At 37.2% G+C, this 19,189-nt stretch overlaps 1 pseudogene; it reads left to right on the plus strand.

The window, feature by feature from the left end:
• The window catches only part of LOC136319421 (nascent polypeptide-associated complex subunit alpha-like), a 36,769-nt pseudogene extending 20,195 nt beyond the window's left edge, over positions 1–16,574 (plus strand).
• Positions 16,575–19,189: the final 2,615 nt, after the last annotated feature.

Genomic DNA, 19,189 nt, shown 5'->3' on the forward strand with positions numbered 1-19,189 from the left:
TATTACCCAAAGTAATATATAAATTTAATGCAATTCCCATCAAAATTCCTATGACATTTTTTAAAGAAATGGAACAAAAAAATCATCAGATTTATATGGAACTATAAAAAACCCTGAATAGCCAAAGCAATCCTAAGGAAAAAGAATGAAGCTGGGGGCATTACAATACCTGACTTTAAACTATATTATAGGGCCACAATAATCAAAACTGCATGGTATTGGCAGAAAAACAGACCCTCAGACCAATGGAACAGAATAGAAATCCCAGAAATAAAACCACATATATATGGTCAAATAATCTTTGATAAAGGGGCCAACAACACACAATGGAGAAAAGAAAGCCTCTTCAACAAATGGTGTTGGGAAAACTGGAAAGCCACATGCAAAAGAATGAAACTCGACTACAGCCTGTCCCCGTGTACTAAAATTAATTCAAAATGGATCAAAGACCTAAATATAAGACCTGAAACAATAAAGTACATAGAAGAAGGCATAGGTACTAAACTCATGGATCTGAGTTTTAAAGAACATTTTATGAACTTGACTCCAATGGCAAGAGAAGTGAAGGCAAAGATAAATGAATGGGACTACATCAGAATTAAAAGTTTTTGCTCAGCAAGAGAAACTGATATCAAAATAAACAGACAGCCAACTAAATGGGAAATGATATTTCCAAACAACAGCTCAGATAAGGGCCTAATATCCAAAATTTACAAAGAACTCATAAAACTCAACAACAAACAAACAATCCAATAAAAAAATGGGAAGAGGACATGAACAGACACTTCTCCCAGGAAGAAATACAAATGGCCAACAGATATATGAAAAGATGCTCAGCTTCATTATTTATTAGAGAAATGCAAATCAAAACTACAATGAGATAGCACCTCACCCCTGTTAGATTAGCTATTATCAATAAGACGGGTAATAACAAATGTCGGAGAGGCTGTGGAGAAAAAGGAACCCTCATACACTGTTGGTGGGAATGTAAAGTACTACAACCACTATGGAGGAAAGTATGGTGGTTCCTCAAAAAACTGGAAATAGAACTACCTTATGACCCAGCAATCCCTCTACTGGGTATATACCCCAAAACCTCAGAATCATTGATACGTAAAGACACATGTAGCCCCATGTTCATAGCAGCACTGTTCACAGTGGCCAAGACATGGAAACAACCAAAAAGCCCTTCAATAGAAGATTGGATAAAGAAGATGTGGCACATATACACTATGGAATACTACTCAGCCATAAGAAATGATGACATCAGATCATTTACAGCAAAATGGTGGGATCTTCATAACATTATAAGGAGTGAAATAAGTAAATCAGAAAAAAACAAGAACTACATGATTCCATACATTGGTGGAACATAAAAACGAGACTAAGAGACATGGACAAGAATGTGGTCGTTACCAGGGGTGGGGGGAGGGAGGACGCAGGAGGGAGCGTGGGAGGGAGAGATTTAGGGGGAGGGGGAGGGGCACAGAGAAAACTAGATAGAGGGTGACGGAGGACAATCTGACTCTGGGCGAGGGGTATGCAACATAATTTAATGACAAGATAACCTAGACATGTTTTCTTTGAATATATGTACCCTGAATTATTAATGTCATCCCATTAACATTAATAAAAATTTATATAAAAAAAAAGAGTAACATAAAAAATAAATAAATAAATAAATAAAGAGGGAGAACTTTGTTTTACTACTCTTTTCTTCCAGGAATCATCCCAAGAAAATATTGGCTCCTTCTCCTCCCCAGAGGAAGATTTGTTACTTTTCCAGCATTAAGAGAAGGCCTCTTTTTCTCATTTGAGGAGAGAATAAGTAGGTGACCAGCAGCCTTAGGAAAGACCAGCATTTCCTTATCTCTGAGCCCTTCTCTGTGATGCACCCAGTGCGTGTGCAGGTGCCATCTGTCCCTCACTGTCTCTGGTTGGGATCAGGGCTTAAGGAGCCAATGCAACATATTGCTCTGGGTGCTGCTTTTATCATGAGTTATCACTCATGTCTGCGAGATAGGGTTCTCATATTTTATTAATGCAGTTGACCCTTGAACAGCATACGTTTGACCTGTGAGGATCCACTCATATGCAGATTTAAAAAAATGAATACACTGGAAAATTCTTTGGAGATTTTCTTACTACCGAAAAGTAACCATATCAATTACACTAGGCTACCATAAAGCAATCACATTGCTATTTTTCATTATCAATGCATGAGTGATCATACCTGTAAATAAATATGAACTTATTTCTCACAATTATTTTTTCTATTTTGATGTCTCGTGTTAATAATACTTCTAAAATCTACCTGGCTTTGTATCATATAAGACAATATTGATGTATGAACAGACAGACAATTTGTATTGGAAACAGATGATATAAACTTATGGTATCAATAAATACAGCAAAATACTGTAAGTGTATGTTCTTCACCTCATGATTTTCTTAATAATAATTTCTTATCTAGGGCTTACTTTATTGTAAGAATACAGTGTATAATACATACAACATACAAAATATTTGTAGTCAACTATGTTATTAGTAAGGCTTCTGTTCAACAGTAGGCTACTAGTAGTTAAGATTTGGGGTCTCAAAAGTCATACTTGGATTTTTGACTGCATGGGAGGTCAGCACCCTTAACCCTCACATTATTCAGGAGTCAATGATATATATGTTAAACATTATGGTAGGCTCACATGTTAATTTTTAAGTAAGGGGAAATCTCAGACCCATAACAGGTTGTTTTTTAACACCTACCTTCAGGATACTTCTCAGATCCTTCCAGATGTGATCTTTCAGCCCGCTATGGCTTTCTCTCTTTATCCTCTAACCTATTTTTGTCATCGTTGTTATGATTAGTATATTCACATTGAACCTACTTCTGAAGAGTAAGCTCCTAGAAGGAGGAAGTATGGTGACAGTGAACCATGTCTCCTTCCTTTTGTGCTCACATTTTCTGGCCCATAGGAAACACTCAATAAATACTGAGTTCCATTAGTATAAATTGAACTATACTTGAAAATGTTTATTAAAAGTTGGAAATTATTTCCTACTTTGTTTTTGCCTCATTTAAACTTTTCTTTGAGTTGTAAGCATTCCGGTGTCACATTTCTTTATAGCCAGTACTTTTTTCTCCAAATACATTAAAAATTGCAACAGCAAGGAGTTTTGTATTTAGTAACATTTGTTCCAGAAGAATCATATCTGCTACATCTGTTCTTGTTTTAAATCAGAGTTAATGGTTTTCCATTCCAATCAATATTTTCGGCTGTAGCTATAATGTGGAGCTATTTTATCATTTTTTATTATCTAAATAGGTTATATATTTTTCTAATTTTTGTATTTTATACATTGTTTACATAGTTTTTAAAAGTGTGATGTGAATAAAAACTCTCTTATAAACAAATATGTTGCTATGAAAGGGATTGAGTGAGCTGCCTAGAAGGATTAATATAATATTTATTGACTTTAAGTGTTTTAGTAGTAACTTTTGACCAGTACAGTTTGCTTTATGTCAAAGGATATATCACCAAGCACATCATCATGCATCTTGTTCAATGCACATTGGGTCAAAAAGTCTCTGAAAAAAATAAATATGTGTACCTAAATGTATGATAATTCCCTCTCAAGATACTTTTTTTCTCTTTCATTTAAAAAAAAAAACCCATTAAGTGTATGTTTGACCTCCTGCTCATTAAATAGGTTGCTTAATCAAAAATTTAAACCACCATACATATATTGAAAGCAAATCTGAAATAAATCTTTAATCTTCACTCCATTTATGCACTTGCAAAATGCTATATCTTTTACATGCAAAAATGGATATCAATATTTTGCAAACATTTTCAATAATGAGTTAGCTTTTCATAAATAATATTTCAGTTTGCTTTGTCAAATTAGTTCCACAAAAGATAATTTAAAAAACACAGGCATTTGTATTTATGTGTATTTGATTATTAAGTATGTGTTTGTGAGTCATAGTATGTTATAGTATGTATGTTAATATGATATTTATATATGCACATATGTGTGTTTTACCTCTTTAACTAGCAAGGACTAAATTTTATATAGTGTTTGTTGTTGTCATTTGGTTAATATCTGAGAAATATATTTCACTTTAAGAATAAGTTACCAGGGCCCTGGCCAGTTGGCTCAGTGGTAGAGCATCGGCCTGGCGTGCAGGGGACCCGGGTTCGATTCCCGGCCAGGGCACATAGGAGAAGCGCCCATTTGCTTCTCCACCCCCCCCCTTCCTTCCTCTCTGTCTCTCTCTTCCCCTCCCACAGCCGAGGCTCCATTGGAGCAAAGATGGCCCGGGCGCTGGGGATGGCTCCTTGGCCTCTGCCCCAGGCACTAGAGTGGCTCTGGTCACCGCAGAGCGATGCCCCGGAGGGGCAGAGCATCACCCCCTGGTGGGCAGAGCATCGCCCCTGGTGGGCGTGCCGGGTGGATCCCGGTCGGGCGCATGCGGGAGTCTGTCTAACTGTCTCTCCCCGTTTCCAGCTTCAGAAAAATACAAAACAAACAAACAAACAAAAAACAACAACAACAACAACAAAAACAAGAATAAGTCACCAGGCCTGGCTGGATAGCTCAGTCAGTTAGAGCATCACCCCAAAGAGCAGAAGTTGCTGGTTTGATCTTGGTCAGGACACATACAGAAGTAGATCAATGTGCTGTGCTCTCTCCCTCCCTTTCTTTCTCTCTAAAATCAATACTTTAAAAAAATAAAATAAAAAAGAATGTCATGAAAAACTCATCACCTAATTTTAAAAATACTTATTTTTTTTCTAGTTCAAGAAAAATGTTACATTTACTAACAAAATTTTAATAATCAAGTTAACCTTTCATTTGGTTGGTTCTACTCGATGACCTAGTAAGAGCATGTCTTTTTTCTGAGTTTCTTAGGCTGCTGCTGTGTGAGTGGCCCTGAGTCTTCTACACTAGGGCTCTCTTTACTGATCAATTTCACCCCAGCTTAGATGTTCATGACTTCATTCCCAAAAGAGAAATAACATATTCTTACATCAAATTAAAAAAAGCTTGCTAACATCCCAGGAACTTTAACTTATTTAAAATAACATTCAGATATGATTCTTAAATTGGGTAAGAACAGTCATACAGAATTAATTGTGATTTAGGTTACTATAATTATAATAATAATTTACTTAAAATGCTTTTGTCAAGAAGAGTTGTAACCTCAGCTATCTGTATTTCTATACTACTCCTTTTTGTTTTAGTTTGATGATAATATACAGATTTCAATCTCTTCTAAATCCACTTTTTCCCTGGATTGCCATGGCCTGGGGTTATGTTGATCTGGCCCATGAAAGTATCACTATGCTGAGCATGCATTCTATTTGCCCAGTGGTCATCCAACCAAAAAGCCTCCTAAAAGCCTAACCTAACGAAAGGTTCTCTCACTGCTTAACTTTCCTGTAACTGTCAACTACTCTTCTCTTTCTCTCTTTTATTTATTTATTTATTTATTTTTTGGTATTTTTCTAAAGTGTTAAGCGGAGAGGTAGACAGACTCCCACATGCGCCCGACTGGGATCCACCCCACATGCCCACCAGAGGGGATGCTCTGCCCATCTGGGGCATTGCTCCGTTGTAGCCAGAACCATTCTAGTGCCTGAGGCAGAGGCCATGGAGCCATTCTCAGCACCTAGGCCATCTTTGCTCCAATGGAGCCTTGGCTGCGGGAGGAGAAGAGAGATAGAGAGGAAGGGGCGGGGGTGGAGAAGCAGATGGGCGCTTCTCCTGTGTGCCCTGGCTGGGAATCAAACCTGGCTCCACACGCTGGGCCGATGCTCTACCACTGAGTCAACTGGCCAGGGCCTCAACTGCTCTTCTCCTAATAAATTTCAAATATTTTTATGTTTGGAACCCTTAACTGATCCTTACTCCTTTCTTAACTGAAACTTGTGTTTTACAAAGAACAGTTTTTATTCTGCCTTCCTCTTGAGTGGATTTCTCTCTTCAGTCACATTGTAAGACCTGGAGAGGCTGCTAGCATTCTCTCAGTCTCCTGATCCATGAATATGGTATAAAGCAGGGGTAGTCAACCCTTTTATACCTACATCCCACGTTTTTATCTCTGTTAGTAGTAAAATTTTCTAATAGCCCACCGGTTCCACAGTAATGGTGATTTATAAAGTAGGGAAGTAACTTTACTTCATAAAATTTATAAAGCAGAGTTACAGCAAGTTAAAGCATATAATAATAATTACTTACCAAGTACTTTATGTCAGATTTTTTTTGCTAAGTTTGGCAGAATAAATCTTTATAAAACAACTTACTATAGTTAAATCTATCTTTTTATTTATACTTTGGTTGCTCTGCTACTGCCCACCATGAAAGCTGGAACGCCCACTAGTGGGCGGTAGGGACCAGGTTGACTACCACTGGTGTAAAGGAAAATGCTATTGTTTTCTTTTGCTTCCAATGCTTCACTTCTGAAATACAATATGTGATTTTTTTCCACAAATTAAGCAATTCCCTGACACCAGCTGGGTGTCACACAGTTTGACTCAGTTCTGATGCTCTCTATCTGAGTTAGCATCAGATCCCATGGGTTAAAGGTTCCACTCATAATTTGACCTCTCAATTGGTCCAGAACATCAGCAAAGCACATGATGTCATTTACAGCCCACTCCTGCCTCAGCAGGATGTATGACAAACACTATGAAATTGTCTCAGGCTAAAGGCAAAGACCCAGATCATATCCCAGTGTTAGCAGGATGTATGACAAACACTATGAAATTGTCTCAGGCTAAAGGCAAAGACCCAGATCATATCCCAGTGTTGCAAACAAATTAGCAAAAAATCAGTGAGCGCTTCTTGCCTTAGTGTTATGCCAAATATTATTTATACTTAAAGTTAAATTCTTCTTCATATACAGATTACTTACTATTCCTGTCACCATCACCTCAAAATAGCACTTTAGCCACAGTCGCACCTGTTGGTTCCCCCCTCCAATTCCCTTTCCTTGACCAGAACCAACATCATTGAAACTTCCCCTTGTACCAGCAGCAACGGCTCACAACTGTTTCTTAGAGAGGTCTGAGATAAAGAATACTATAAATTTATTATATTGAAAACTAGAAACAAATAATTAAGTACTATATGAGGGAAGCCAAATACTAAATAAAACAATTTTCTTTTCTTTGCAGTTAACTAATATCTCATACTCATGTAAACCTAATAGTCATTAACAAATTAGTTAACTTCCTGTTTAAAAAAAAAAACACAGGCCATTCGATTAAGAATTTTATTAGATTTTAAATTATTTTTATTCCAGCATAGTATAAAATCAACTCATCTAAGTACTCTAGAAATAAACTACTTCTACTCAGTTATATAAAATCTAACTCACACCGCATTTAGTCATAATGCATCTTTATTAAGTTAATAATATGCAATGTGGCTCTGGCTGGTTGGCTCAGTGGTAGAGTGTTGGCCCAGCACGTGAATATACTGGGTTCAATTCCTGATCAGGGAATATAGGAGAAGTACCCATCTGCTTCTCCCCCCGCCCCCTCTCACTTTTATCACTCTTTCTCTCACTCTCTCTCTCCGCCTCCTGCAGCCATGGCTTGATTGGAGTGAGTTGGTCCTGGGCACTGAGGATGGCTCCATGGCCTCTGCTTCAGGTGCTAAGAAGAGCTCAGTTGCTGAGCAATGGACCAGTGCCCCAGATGGCAGGGCATTGCCCCTAGTGGGCTTGCCAGGTGGATCCCAGTCAGGGCTCATGCAAGAGTCTGCCTCTGCCTCTCTTACTCTCACTGATTTATAAAAAAGAAAAAGAAAGGTCTGAGTTGCTGTTATGCAGGATTATTCTTTTGAGAGTCTGTACTATGATAATCTTAAACTTTTCATTTATTCCCCAGATATAGGGTTGATAGATTCTTGTCACAGTTATTTTTCTGCCTTACTTCAGTGTTTTTGTTTATTTTATTTTATTTTTATTATTATTATTCCTTTTACTCATTCAGCTTATTTAGAATCTGTTTAACAAACTCCCTTTCAATAACTTCATTTCAAATACCTAATTTGATTTCTGTTTTTCCTGCCAAGTACCCTGATTAATAAACTCTCCTGGCCCATGTATTTGCAATGGTGGATCACCTAATTTAAGTCTCTTGTTGGGTGAAAAAGAAATTGTACATTTTATAACTTTTTAAATAAGTATGGGTATAAGTACACAAGTGCATCTGCTTCTCACAGCCCGGATGAGAATACTACTCTGCAAAGCTCTCCTCTGCTCAGCCGAGAGCTGACAGAGCTGAAACCACGCTGGCTGGAAAAGTGAGGGAGCATACTATTGTGCCATATCTTGTGGGTTTTGGTCCCTCACATTTTTAACCAACACTGTGTATGCCCAGAACCTGTCAATAGTTTTCAACTTTTCAACAATAAATAGTAAAATTTGTGCCAATATCTCTATTTCCCCCATCAAACAACCTTCTATTCACTCTATCCCATTTTTAAAAATCTGAACACATATCCAAGATTTAAAAGAAAATTAGACATTACCAAGCATATTAACTATTATAATGAGTGTGTGTGTTTCCAAGTGTATTTGTGTGTGTGTGTATGTGTGTGGGAAGAATGGTGATTCCAAAATGTCTAGTAATATTTTCATTTTAACCAGTTCACCTGAACCACCTGATATAACCACAATGCACAGAATTGGCATCGCCATTTGCTAGTTCTGGGATTTTGAATAAACTATTCAAACTTTGTGCACTGTGTTCCAGTTTTCTCATCTCTAAAACAGGCATTTTAAAAGTACCCAACTTGGCCCTGGCCAGTTAGTTCAGTGGTAGAGTGAAAGCCTGGCATGTGGATGTCCTAGATTTGATTCTCATTTGGGGCACACAGGAGAAGCTACCATCTACTTCACCTCTTCCTTTCCCTCTCCCCTTTATCTCTCTGTTCCCCTCCCACAGCTATAGCTCGATTGGTTAACCCTGGGCACTAAAGATGGCTCTGTGGAGCTGTTCCTCAGGCTCTAAAAATAGTTTAGTAGGGAGCATGGCCCCAGATGGGAGCATCTGCCCCATACCAGGGTTGCCAGGTAGATTCCAGTCAGGGTACATGCAGGAATGTACCCTCTCTCTAAGTGATACCTTTTCCAAGTGATAACTTCCTCTCACTTGGAAAAGAAGAAAAAAATATTATCTAACTCAAGGACTCTGAGTTTAGTGAGTTAATACATATAAAAGCTTAGAATGGCATAGCCATATGGCAATTGTTAAATGAAAGACAGTTGGTTTGATTTCTATTACTCCTCCTATTTTCAAGACTGGCATAGCCTGGAGAAATATTACTAGAAAAAATTATATATATATAAAATTTCCACAAACTAGAAATAGTTTGCTCAAAAATACGGGAAGAACAAACTTCCCAGACAATTTCTTCCTGATACATGGTCTATGAAGTGGGTGGACAGAGCCTGTTCATTATATTTCACACCTCTGATGAAGAGAGTTGCTCAGGTACAAAAAGGTGAGAAAACACTGCCTCCCCCTCATTTCTCCCGTACCATATGTTCACGGAAGAAATGTGAAGGCAGATGCCAATATCATGTCCATTTTTCATACTTCTTGTAGGAAACAACAGCAGATAAAGTAAGATTGCTATGAAGTCTCTTTTATTTAGAAAAACTTCTCAAGCCTGTATTTTTCTAGTTTTTGGGGGGAAATGGAGCAGCACTTCCCCTTAGCTCCTACCACCAACATATATACTATTGGCCAGCTCTTTCCTGTGTTAGATTTCTCTGATACTCAAGTTTTATACATGTAAACTGTTTTTTAAGGTATAAATATTTTATATATTCTATTCTAACTTATCATGGTTATCCTTCTTCCTTATTGGTAATGGAGCTGCATTCCAGAAGCTGAATGCCTTAGTGAAGAGGTTGAACCAAGGCTACTCAGGGTCTCTCAATTCTTGGCCTAGCATCTTTCTGCTAACATCTAGCTTCGATGTTAGCAGGTTCCCCTGGCTATCCAAAAGTAAAGTGTTCCTATGAAATGTTTTGTAAGCCAAAATGGTACAAAACAAAGAAGCTGTTTTTACTTTCACCTTTTTTGTAAGAGTGAAAATCCTCTTTGGCTTTCTTTTGGTTAGCGATAGATAACAGGCTTTAATGTAGGTGTTTTTGTAGAAGTGAAGTTGTGTAAAGTGAACATTTGAAAAGCAAGAGGTACCTGTGTAAGTTTGTCCCTCATAAAGCAAGGGTCAACAGCTTTTATTAGCTTCATGTGTGGATAATTATTAAAAAGTTGGTAATAACCAGAATATTTAAGTACTACAAGAAGCTGAGGTTGGAACAGTGAAAAGCTTGGGGTCCATTACCATTAGAGGTGGTGAGCACATTTCAGGCCTCTCACACTATCTCCATTTACCTGTAAGTAATTCAGGCTGAAGAAGGCTTTCTATTTCTCACCTTCAATGCTGATCCTGCCTCACTGAGACTTCTTTGAGGATCAGAAGACAAAGTAGTCCAGAACAAATGTATAAACTTTATAAACTTTCAGTGTGGTGGAGAGACAGATTTGACAAAATACATCATAAAAGCTCAACTTTGGCCTGACCAGGCAGTGATGCAGTGGATAGAGCATCAGACAGGGATGCAGAGAACCCAGGTTCGAGACCCCAAAGTTGCCAGCTTGAGCACAGGCTCATGTGGTTTGAGTAAGGCTCACCAGCTTGAGCCCAAGGTCATTGGCTTGAGAAAGGCATCACTCAGTCTACTGTAGCCCCCTGGTTAGGCCACATATGAGAAAGCAGTCAATGAACAACTAAGATGCTACAACGAAGGGTTAATGCTTCTTGTCTCCCTTCCTGTCTGTCTGTCCCTATCTGTCCCTCTCTGTGCCTCTCTCTATCTCTGTCACACACAAAAGAAAGAAAACAAAAACCAAAAAAAACCCTCAACTTTGCCAATTGGGTTCTAATCATAGGATACTACTTTTTTAAATGAGAACATATTTTCTACTAAAAAATATGGCCAGTAGTTAGTTGAATGTGCTACATTCTTCTAGGAGTATATAACGTGTTGCAGAGAAATAAACAACATGCACCACCAGATCCATTCATAAGTCGTCCTGGAAAGTCCAAGACTGTATTTCTATTTCAGAAGAGAACTTCCTGGAACTGGTAGCCAACATACAACAGGGCAGGAGAAATATAAAGAGGAGACGTCCCTGAGTTCTCTTAGTCCTCGTTCAGTCTACAAAATAAATGAAAGAAAGAAAGAAAGAAAGAAAGAAAGAAAGAAAGAAAGAAAGAAAGAAAGGAGAAATAAGTATAAAAAGAGTGGAATCTACTTACGTAAATTGTCTCACAACATGATACATTTATTACTGCAATACCTGCACTTTAATCTAATGTGAAATATAAATACCTCTGGTGTTGATATGCCTTCCTTTTTCACACTGAAAATCAGTTATTGTGGTCCTAGAAATCTCTCTTTTTCTTTTCCCCTTTCTTCTTCATTTCCTCTCTTTCACATACTCCCTTTTCCCACCCTCTTTCTACATATCAAAAGTTTTCTCCATAATTTAAAGCATTTTTGATTCATTAAATTTATTAACCTTCTACCTGACAAAACAGTTTGCTCTTTCAAGACAATATTTCAATAGGTTTACTTAATCCTTCAGAACAGCAACCAACACCCTCAAAAGCAGGACAAAATAAAGCCCCTGTGAAGGAGGAAGTTACAGGGACACTATGTTTCCTAAATAATCCTTGTGTTTTTATTTGTTACTGATTCCTAAATTTGCCTCAGTCCATCCTGTTGATTCCTAATTTCTAGCAACTTCACCATGAAAACTGCTCCTGTAAAAGCTTGTATACATTAAAACCAAGGGAACTCTGAGAGTTAGGTATATAAAAAGCGTTTCTTGTGTTTTTTAAACAAAACTCAATTTATCAATTTGAGAGAGGCTAGAACATAAAAGTAAAGAATGTTGCCATATAAGTTGGAAATATATCCTCTATAACAGCTTCTGGGGCCGATCTGCATAGCAAGCTCTTGCTTTTTACCCAGTGTGAAAGCTAATAAATCTATTTGTGAGAATTCCTAAAAGGCAACCATTTTCAGAAAGAGCAAATTCTGGCAAAAGCTATTGTTTTAGCAAATTCAAATGCGAGTGCTTTAATATGACAACATTTGCAGTTCCAGGGGCACAGTACATTTTGGAATCATAAAAGCAGCAACACATTCTGTGTGGCAAAACATACTGTGTTTGAATCCGTCCTCCTGAAACTTGCTGCTCATGGCTATGCAGAGTGTATTATTAAAATGAGAAAGAGCCTGACCAGGCGGTGGCTCAGTGATAGAGTGTCGGACTGGGATGTGGAGGACCCAGGTTTGAGACCCCGAGGTCGCCAGCTTGAACACGGGCTCATCTGCTTTGAGCAAAGCTCACTAGCTTGGACCCAAGGTTGCTGGCTCCAGCAAGGAGTCATTTGGTCTGCTACAGCCCCCTGGTCAGGGAACATATGAGAGATAATCAATGAACAACTAAGGAGCCGCAATGAAGAATTGATGTTTCTCATCTCTCTCCCTTCCTTGTTTTTTCTGTCACTATCCATCCCTCTCTCTGACTATCTGTCTCTGCCACCCCCAAAATGATGAGGAAGAAAGATAAATTATAAACCTACATGATCTAGTCATTTTCCAAGAAAGTCTTGGTTTTCTTTTTTTATCTTTTCATCGTCGGTTTTAGTTATACATGCTTTCCAAATTGTTAGACACTCTACCTCTCAAGAGCTTTCTCACACAGTTTCTCCTTTTCTTTAGAGGGTATGCATTAGAGTTTCCAATAACAATAACTTTTTATATTATTGGTAGTATCAAATAAAATGTAATTGTTTTTCAATTTCTGAATTAAATTACATATATTCTTTATTTTATTATTATTGGGTGTTTTGTTTTGTTTTGTTTTTGCTATATGTAGTAAGTACTGACTCCAGATGCCTAGGAAGGTGAAATTCAGAAATTCAGTTTTTATTTAATTTACTTCTTCAGTAGCTATTTTGTTTTTGTCACTGGATACAGGACACCGAACATTGCGGGAAATGAAAAGTTGATAGTCTTTGCCCGGAAGTTTACAATCTGAGAATCAAAACTTGAGACAGACTCAAACTAAGAAAGCTGTAGCAAAATGAAGCAAACACTGTTAGATGTAAGGCAATAGAAGGGGAAGCAATATGCTGTGAACTCGGAAGAAGAGACTAAAGCTGTGTTTACTTAAGAACTGCCAATCTCTCAAACTGCATGTTACAAGACAAGCACTCTTCTAGTAAGCTTAGATTTTTTTTTTTTTTTTTTTGGCATGGGTTTATAGAGATAGCTTTTTATTTGACCTCTCTGATTCCTTCCCCAATGCATATTGCAAAAAATTGCCAGGAAAACTCATAAAATGTTCCTTCGCACACTGTAATTTGACTCCTTTTTTTCTGTCACATTTAATCTAAACTTGTCAACCAGTCTTTTACATTTCTCAATTATGTGAATCCACCATCCCTAATAGGTCCACCCTTCAAAAACTCTCAGTTACTCAGTTATGGAAAGGTTTGGTTGTGGAATGTCAGTGCCTGTCTCTATTGCACCCTCAACTAGAAATGTGCTGTCTCAGGAAATCTATGATGCGGCACAAGCTCATATCTCTTAAAATGCCCCATCTTTGCTATAATCTCAATACCAGTTGTTTGTGATTAAATGACAAATGAATAGCTAAGTTTCTTAGCCAAGTTCTTTTGTTAATAAATATATTGATTCTTAAGTATGTAAATATAACTGACAGACAAATAAAAGTGTGTTTTTATCTACTCTAAGTCTTTACTTTTTTGTTGTTGTTTTTTTGACAAAGAGAGTCAGAGAGGGGGCAGATAGGGACAGATAGACAAAAAGGGAGAGAGATGAGAAGCATCAATTCTTCATTGCGGAATCTTAGTTATTCATTGATTGCTTTCTCATATGTGCCTTGACCGGGAGGCTACAGCAGACTGAGTGACCCCTTGCTCAAGCCAGTGACCTTGGGCTTAAGCTTGTGAGCCTTGTACAAACAAGAGGAGCCCGCGCTTAAGCTGGTGACCTCAGAGTTTCAATCCTGGGTCTTCTGTGTCCCAGTCCAGTACTCTATCCACTGCGCCACCACCTGCTCAGACTAAACCTTTAGCTTTTATCCTTAAAAATGTGTTTGGAATATGAAATTTGTGTTTAAGATAGATTTTCACTGTAATGTTTTTCCTAATTTTTCTCCAAACAGTTCCATCTCATTAATGTGAAGATTGTGATGAAGTGTCTCTTATAATTTGCAGTTGAAAATAATACAAGTAAGAATACTGTGTATTCTTTTGAATATAAGCATACATACATGCACAAATATTAAATTTGGCTAAAATATTTTAATGATAAACTTTATGTTATAATTAGAACACTTCTATCAAACTCTTCAAAACTTTTTTCTTCATAAATAATTTTCATATGCAGGCACTTATTTTTTTATAAACTTAAATTATTTCAGTAGTATTTAACTTGATTTTTACTTAAATTCAGTAGTATTACTTGACGTATAATACAATATAGATTAATGAAAATTTTCCTGAAGTAATTATACTACTATAGCTAGTATTGTTTCTGTAATAAATACTATGTTACAATATTGTTGGTCAAATAAATTTGTAAAATATGATTTTTATATTTGCTTGCATTTATATTTTGCATTGGGAGCTGGGTAGTGCCAGATATATGTGGTCTGTGAAATTGCAAATTACCTTCCTGCTTGGGAAAGGCCATTGTTTTGGTAATGTTTGCTGGAGGAGATGTTTTCATGCCAGAAAGTTTTGAAAAGAGGGAGAAGAGGCAGAAAGAAACCATGTTTGCCAGGAGAGCAGAGAGAATGCAAAGTGCTGAAGAAGAAGCCATCCTGATAGGAAAAGAGGTGTGCAGATGGGGAACCAGAGGTGAGGGGCTTTGCGAGCTCCACTGAGACTGGTGGGAACTTTGATTCTAGGAGAAACCAGAGAAAATTATTCTGGTTGTGGAACCAGAGAATGTGTCAGTGGCTTTGGGAGCCCTGAGTGAAAGAGAAGTGTTTTCCCTGTGTGTTTGCTCTTTGGTTGGTGCAAGACTTTAATCAAGGAATGGCCCACCATAATTTTGCTCCACTGTTTCTTTACTATATGTCCAGATTCAATGAGAATTTGTATGTGCATGGCCACGAGGGTGACAGCCCCTATCCATACAAATATCAAAGGGAATAATCACATTTTTTTTTGGTATGTCTGGGGCAGAAGATGTTATAAAATGGGATTAAGGTCAGTCTGTTTTCCACTCCCTTTTTCCACTTTGCAATCTATCTTTCTGTTTTGTGTTCAAAATGATGAAGTGATAATAAAGAATATCTCATTTATATTAAGTTCTAACATATGTAATTACTCATAATTATTTGTTAGGTTAGGTTTTTTTCCTTACCATGAATTTATGTTAAATGATAAATAACATTATTTGTCTCTAGATCATAAAAAAATATGTAGATTAGACTCATTCTTGTCTAAAATATATTTCCTCAGCAATTCTCACATTTCACTTAGAATAAATTCAAACTCTTATTTACCTTTTATTCAACTTCTCCATTGCCATGCTTAAAGGCACCCTGTACTAGAACTAACTCAATTTTCTTACAGTTTTAGACAAAGACCTGATTTTTTCACCAATCTTATCGCCAGTGCTCTTCTCTATGCCTGGGGTTCTTTCTGTTGTCCTCATAATTGCTTAAGTAAAAGTTCTTTGCAGGAGTTTCTTTCTCACATAAAAAAAAAAAGAGTTGCTTTCTCTTCTTCAAGAAGTATGGGTCACCAACCCTCTTTCTGCCACCATCTTGGGTCCACATTCCCCTCACAAAATGCAGCATGAAGCGCAAAAACTGTCCCTGCTACAGACTGAGAGTAGCAATAGGCGTGGGCTGACACAGGGTCTGGAACACAATCTGACAGTGATGAATCAGCTCCAGAACCTGAGGAACAAGATTCCACACAGGCAACCACATAACAAGCCAGCTGGCAGCTGTGGCTGAAATCCATAAAGAACCAGTCACTAATGCAAAACAGGGCTGAGTGAAAAGAAATCATGGAAGGTTGTGTCCAAATGGGGTCTTCTATGGGTTCCAGAGGTCACTAGGGTCACTATCCAGAATTCTAAGAATATCTTTTGTCATCACAAAACCAGGTGCTGTAAGAGCCCATCTTCAGATACCTATGTAGTTTGGGGGGAAGCCATGAGAGAGGATGTATCTCAGCAAGCACAACGTGGCAGTTGTTCAGAAATGTAAAGTTCAAGGTGAAGCTGTCTGAAACATTCAAGAAAACACAGACTCCAATTTTCCAAAAAAGAGAATGAAGAGGAAGAGGTTGATGAAATAGGTGTGGAAGCTAAGAACATAGAATTAGTCATATCACAAGCAAATGCATTGAGAGCAAAGACAAACAGAGTCTTGAAGAACAACAGTAATGATACTATACATACTGTTATGAAATTAACAATGTAATCACCTACAAATAAAGACTTTTTTTGATATGTCAAAAGAATTAACAGTAAAACTTTTGCATGTAATCAGCTTCTTTTTAGAACGTTTTGTTGTTGTTGATGAGTAAAACTAAAAGGCAGAAACAGTGGGCTGAACCAAAAACACAAGGCGAGTGTATTCAAAAAGGAAATGTATTTTAAAAACACCTGGGTGCAAGCAGGCTGAGACTGGAATAGGGCAGCGTTTATATGGACTTATCAAAGGGCTTTGGGCAAAAGTGGCTGATGTTGCTGCATCTGCTGGTGCAAGACAGTTTCCTCTGTTTGTGGATGGGAGTGACACCACAGCTCCTCAAAATCTGACTGTACCCCCTGACTCATCTGTCCCTTATCAGCATGAGGCTGTTGGGGAGGTTTGAGCCAGGTTACTAAGTAAGTAAGTTCTTCTTCCTCCTTCAGGCCTGCATTGTTCTCGAGATGGCAACTGAGTAATCATTTTATCTATCTAAAACATAATCTCATTAGTTTATTTTTGTTTGGAAAGAAATAGAGTTCTCATTATAAATTCCTTTATAAATTCTCATTATAAATTCAAGGCACTTGGCATATATTTAAGATCCAGATAAAACACCCCTATGCTTGATCTTATACTACAGTGATCATATTTTATATATCCTATAGGTACAATCTAGATGTTTGTTTCAAATGCTACCATTCTCTTTGAGCCTCTTCCAGTTTAAAAGTTAATTTTATTTTACAAGTCTTGTATTCACACTTGTTTCTCAAATTCTCTGTTGAAACCATTCCCTGAAGTTGGTTCTTTTGTGAACTCAAGTCTCTCCCTGTGGGTAAATAGACACTTAGAGAGGACCGTTAGTACTTGCGGTGCATGTATCTGCTCAAACAACACACAAGTGGCTCAAAAACAGTGATGTGTCTGATGCCGAGTATAGTTAGAGAGCTTGACTTTGGTATAGAAAAGAAGAAATAATGTGCCTAGGAGATTATCTGCTCTCGCCCCTTGCTTTCAAGCAAGCACATGTAGAAGCTTCAGGACAGACTGTTTTCGAATTATTGTTCCGGATAGTTCATGTTTATTTTTTCTTTTCTTTAAAGTTACACAGAGCAATTGTTACAGTGCCATGTACCTGATGCTTTCTAACACTTTCTGCATTAAATGGTTCCCTTGGATCATTTTGTTGTTGTTAAGTATCCACTTAGCGAAAGTGAATGTATTTCATTAACTTTTTAAATTGAAATAAATTAGAATTCTACTGGTTTAAATTTAGATAGCAAAGATAGACAACAGAAAAGCAGAAACAAATTCTTTATTAAGAGTCAGAAGAGTGGCAATCTAGGTCTGCCATTGGAGCCTTGCTAGTTTGGATGCTTTCCTCCCTTGTTAAATGTTTAAAAATAATATCTACATTTGCCACCTCATTGGATTGTTGCATGGATGAAAGAAACCAATGCATCTGACAGTGCCACGTAATCTACAGGGTACTATTCAATTATAAGGCCTTTAATCATTTTCCTTTCTGTGTCCCTGGCCGAATTCTGTTTACAAAGCTATTATTATAGCATTCAAGAAGTCATTTCTTAGTACTGAATGTCTCTCCTCTGTTTCCCATCACCAAGGTTGTCAGCTTTCAGAAAGCAGAGGCTTTAATTTATTATGTTCCCTGAAGGTAAACAAATACAATGGTACAGATATAATAGTCAATAAGTAAGTGTGGAATAGACTAAATAAAATATACAGATTTCCCTATTGATTATTTACAATACTAAGATGTTACTATGCTAAACTGGAAACAGAAAGCAAAGACATAATGCAAATAGTTCACATTCTGTATTTCCAGATTTCAATGATATAAAACACCCATGATGTAAATCTGGACCAAAAATATTACCAACACAAGTATTTTTAAATTTATTTTAAAAATCCTTTTATTGAATTTATGAGGTGATTTTGGTTAATATAATTATACAGGTTTGCTAACACAAGTTTTAAAGAGAATATCAATGCTCTAATTCTTTTAGAAAGGGGTAATGCAATCCAAAAACTTTATATATAGGTCCTCAGGTTATGTACAGCACAGTTCCTTTACTATGACAGGGATGTAACCTGAATTTTGGTGTAAGTCGAAATACACCCTAGCCTAAGTCACTTACCTATTCTAACAGTTGTAAAATCATAATCTAGAACAAAAAAAAAAAATACAACTAAGTCAAAAATGGTGTAGGTAAGCATTTGGGGGATGCAAACTCCCTCACTCATATGCCATGTTACTGCATGTTCTTCCATGCAGTACCAAACATGCACAACCAAACTAGTTCACCCACATAATCCGTAAGTAAGACACTAACAGTGGAAGTCAAAACACTCACATATCAATTTTTTTTAAGTTTCTACGGGAGTGAGCATCATAAACTCAAAATGTTGTAAGTCAGGACTGTTGTAATGCACGGACCCCTTGTATTATCACTTGAAATTATGTCTATTTACAGTATCAAATCCAGTATATTTTACTCTAAAGGGTGATGAATACCAGGGTTCAAATATTAGGTCAGTCATATTCTAGCTGATTAGTGTTGTGAGGCTTCTATGATTCATAAACAACAGGATGTCTACTACTT

Source organism: Saccopteryx bilineata, chromosome 1 (genome assembly GCF_036850765.1).
Source record: "Saccopteryx bilineata isolate mSacBil1 chromosome 1, mSacBil1_pri_phased_curated, whole genome shotgun sequence".
Taxonomy (NCBI): domain Eukaryota; kingdom Metazoa; phylum Chordata; class Mammalia; order Chiroptera; family Emballonuridae; genus Saccopteryx; species Saccopteryx bilineata.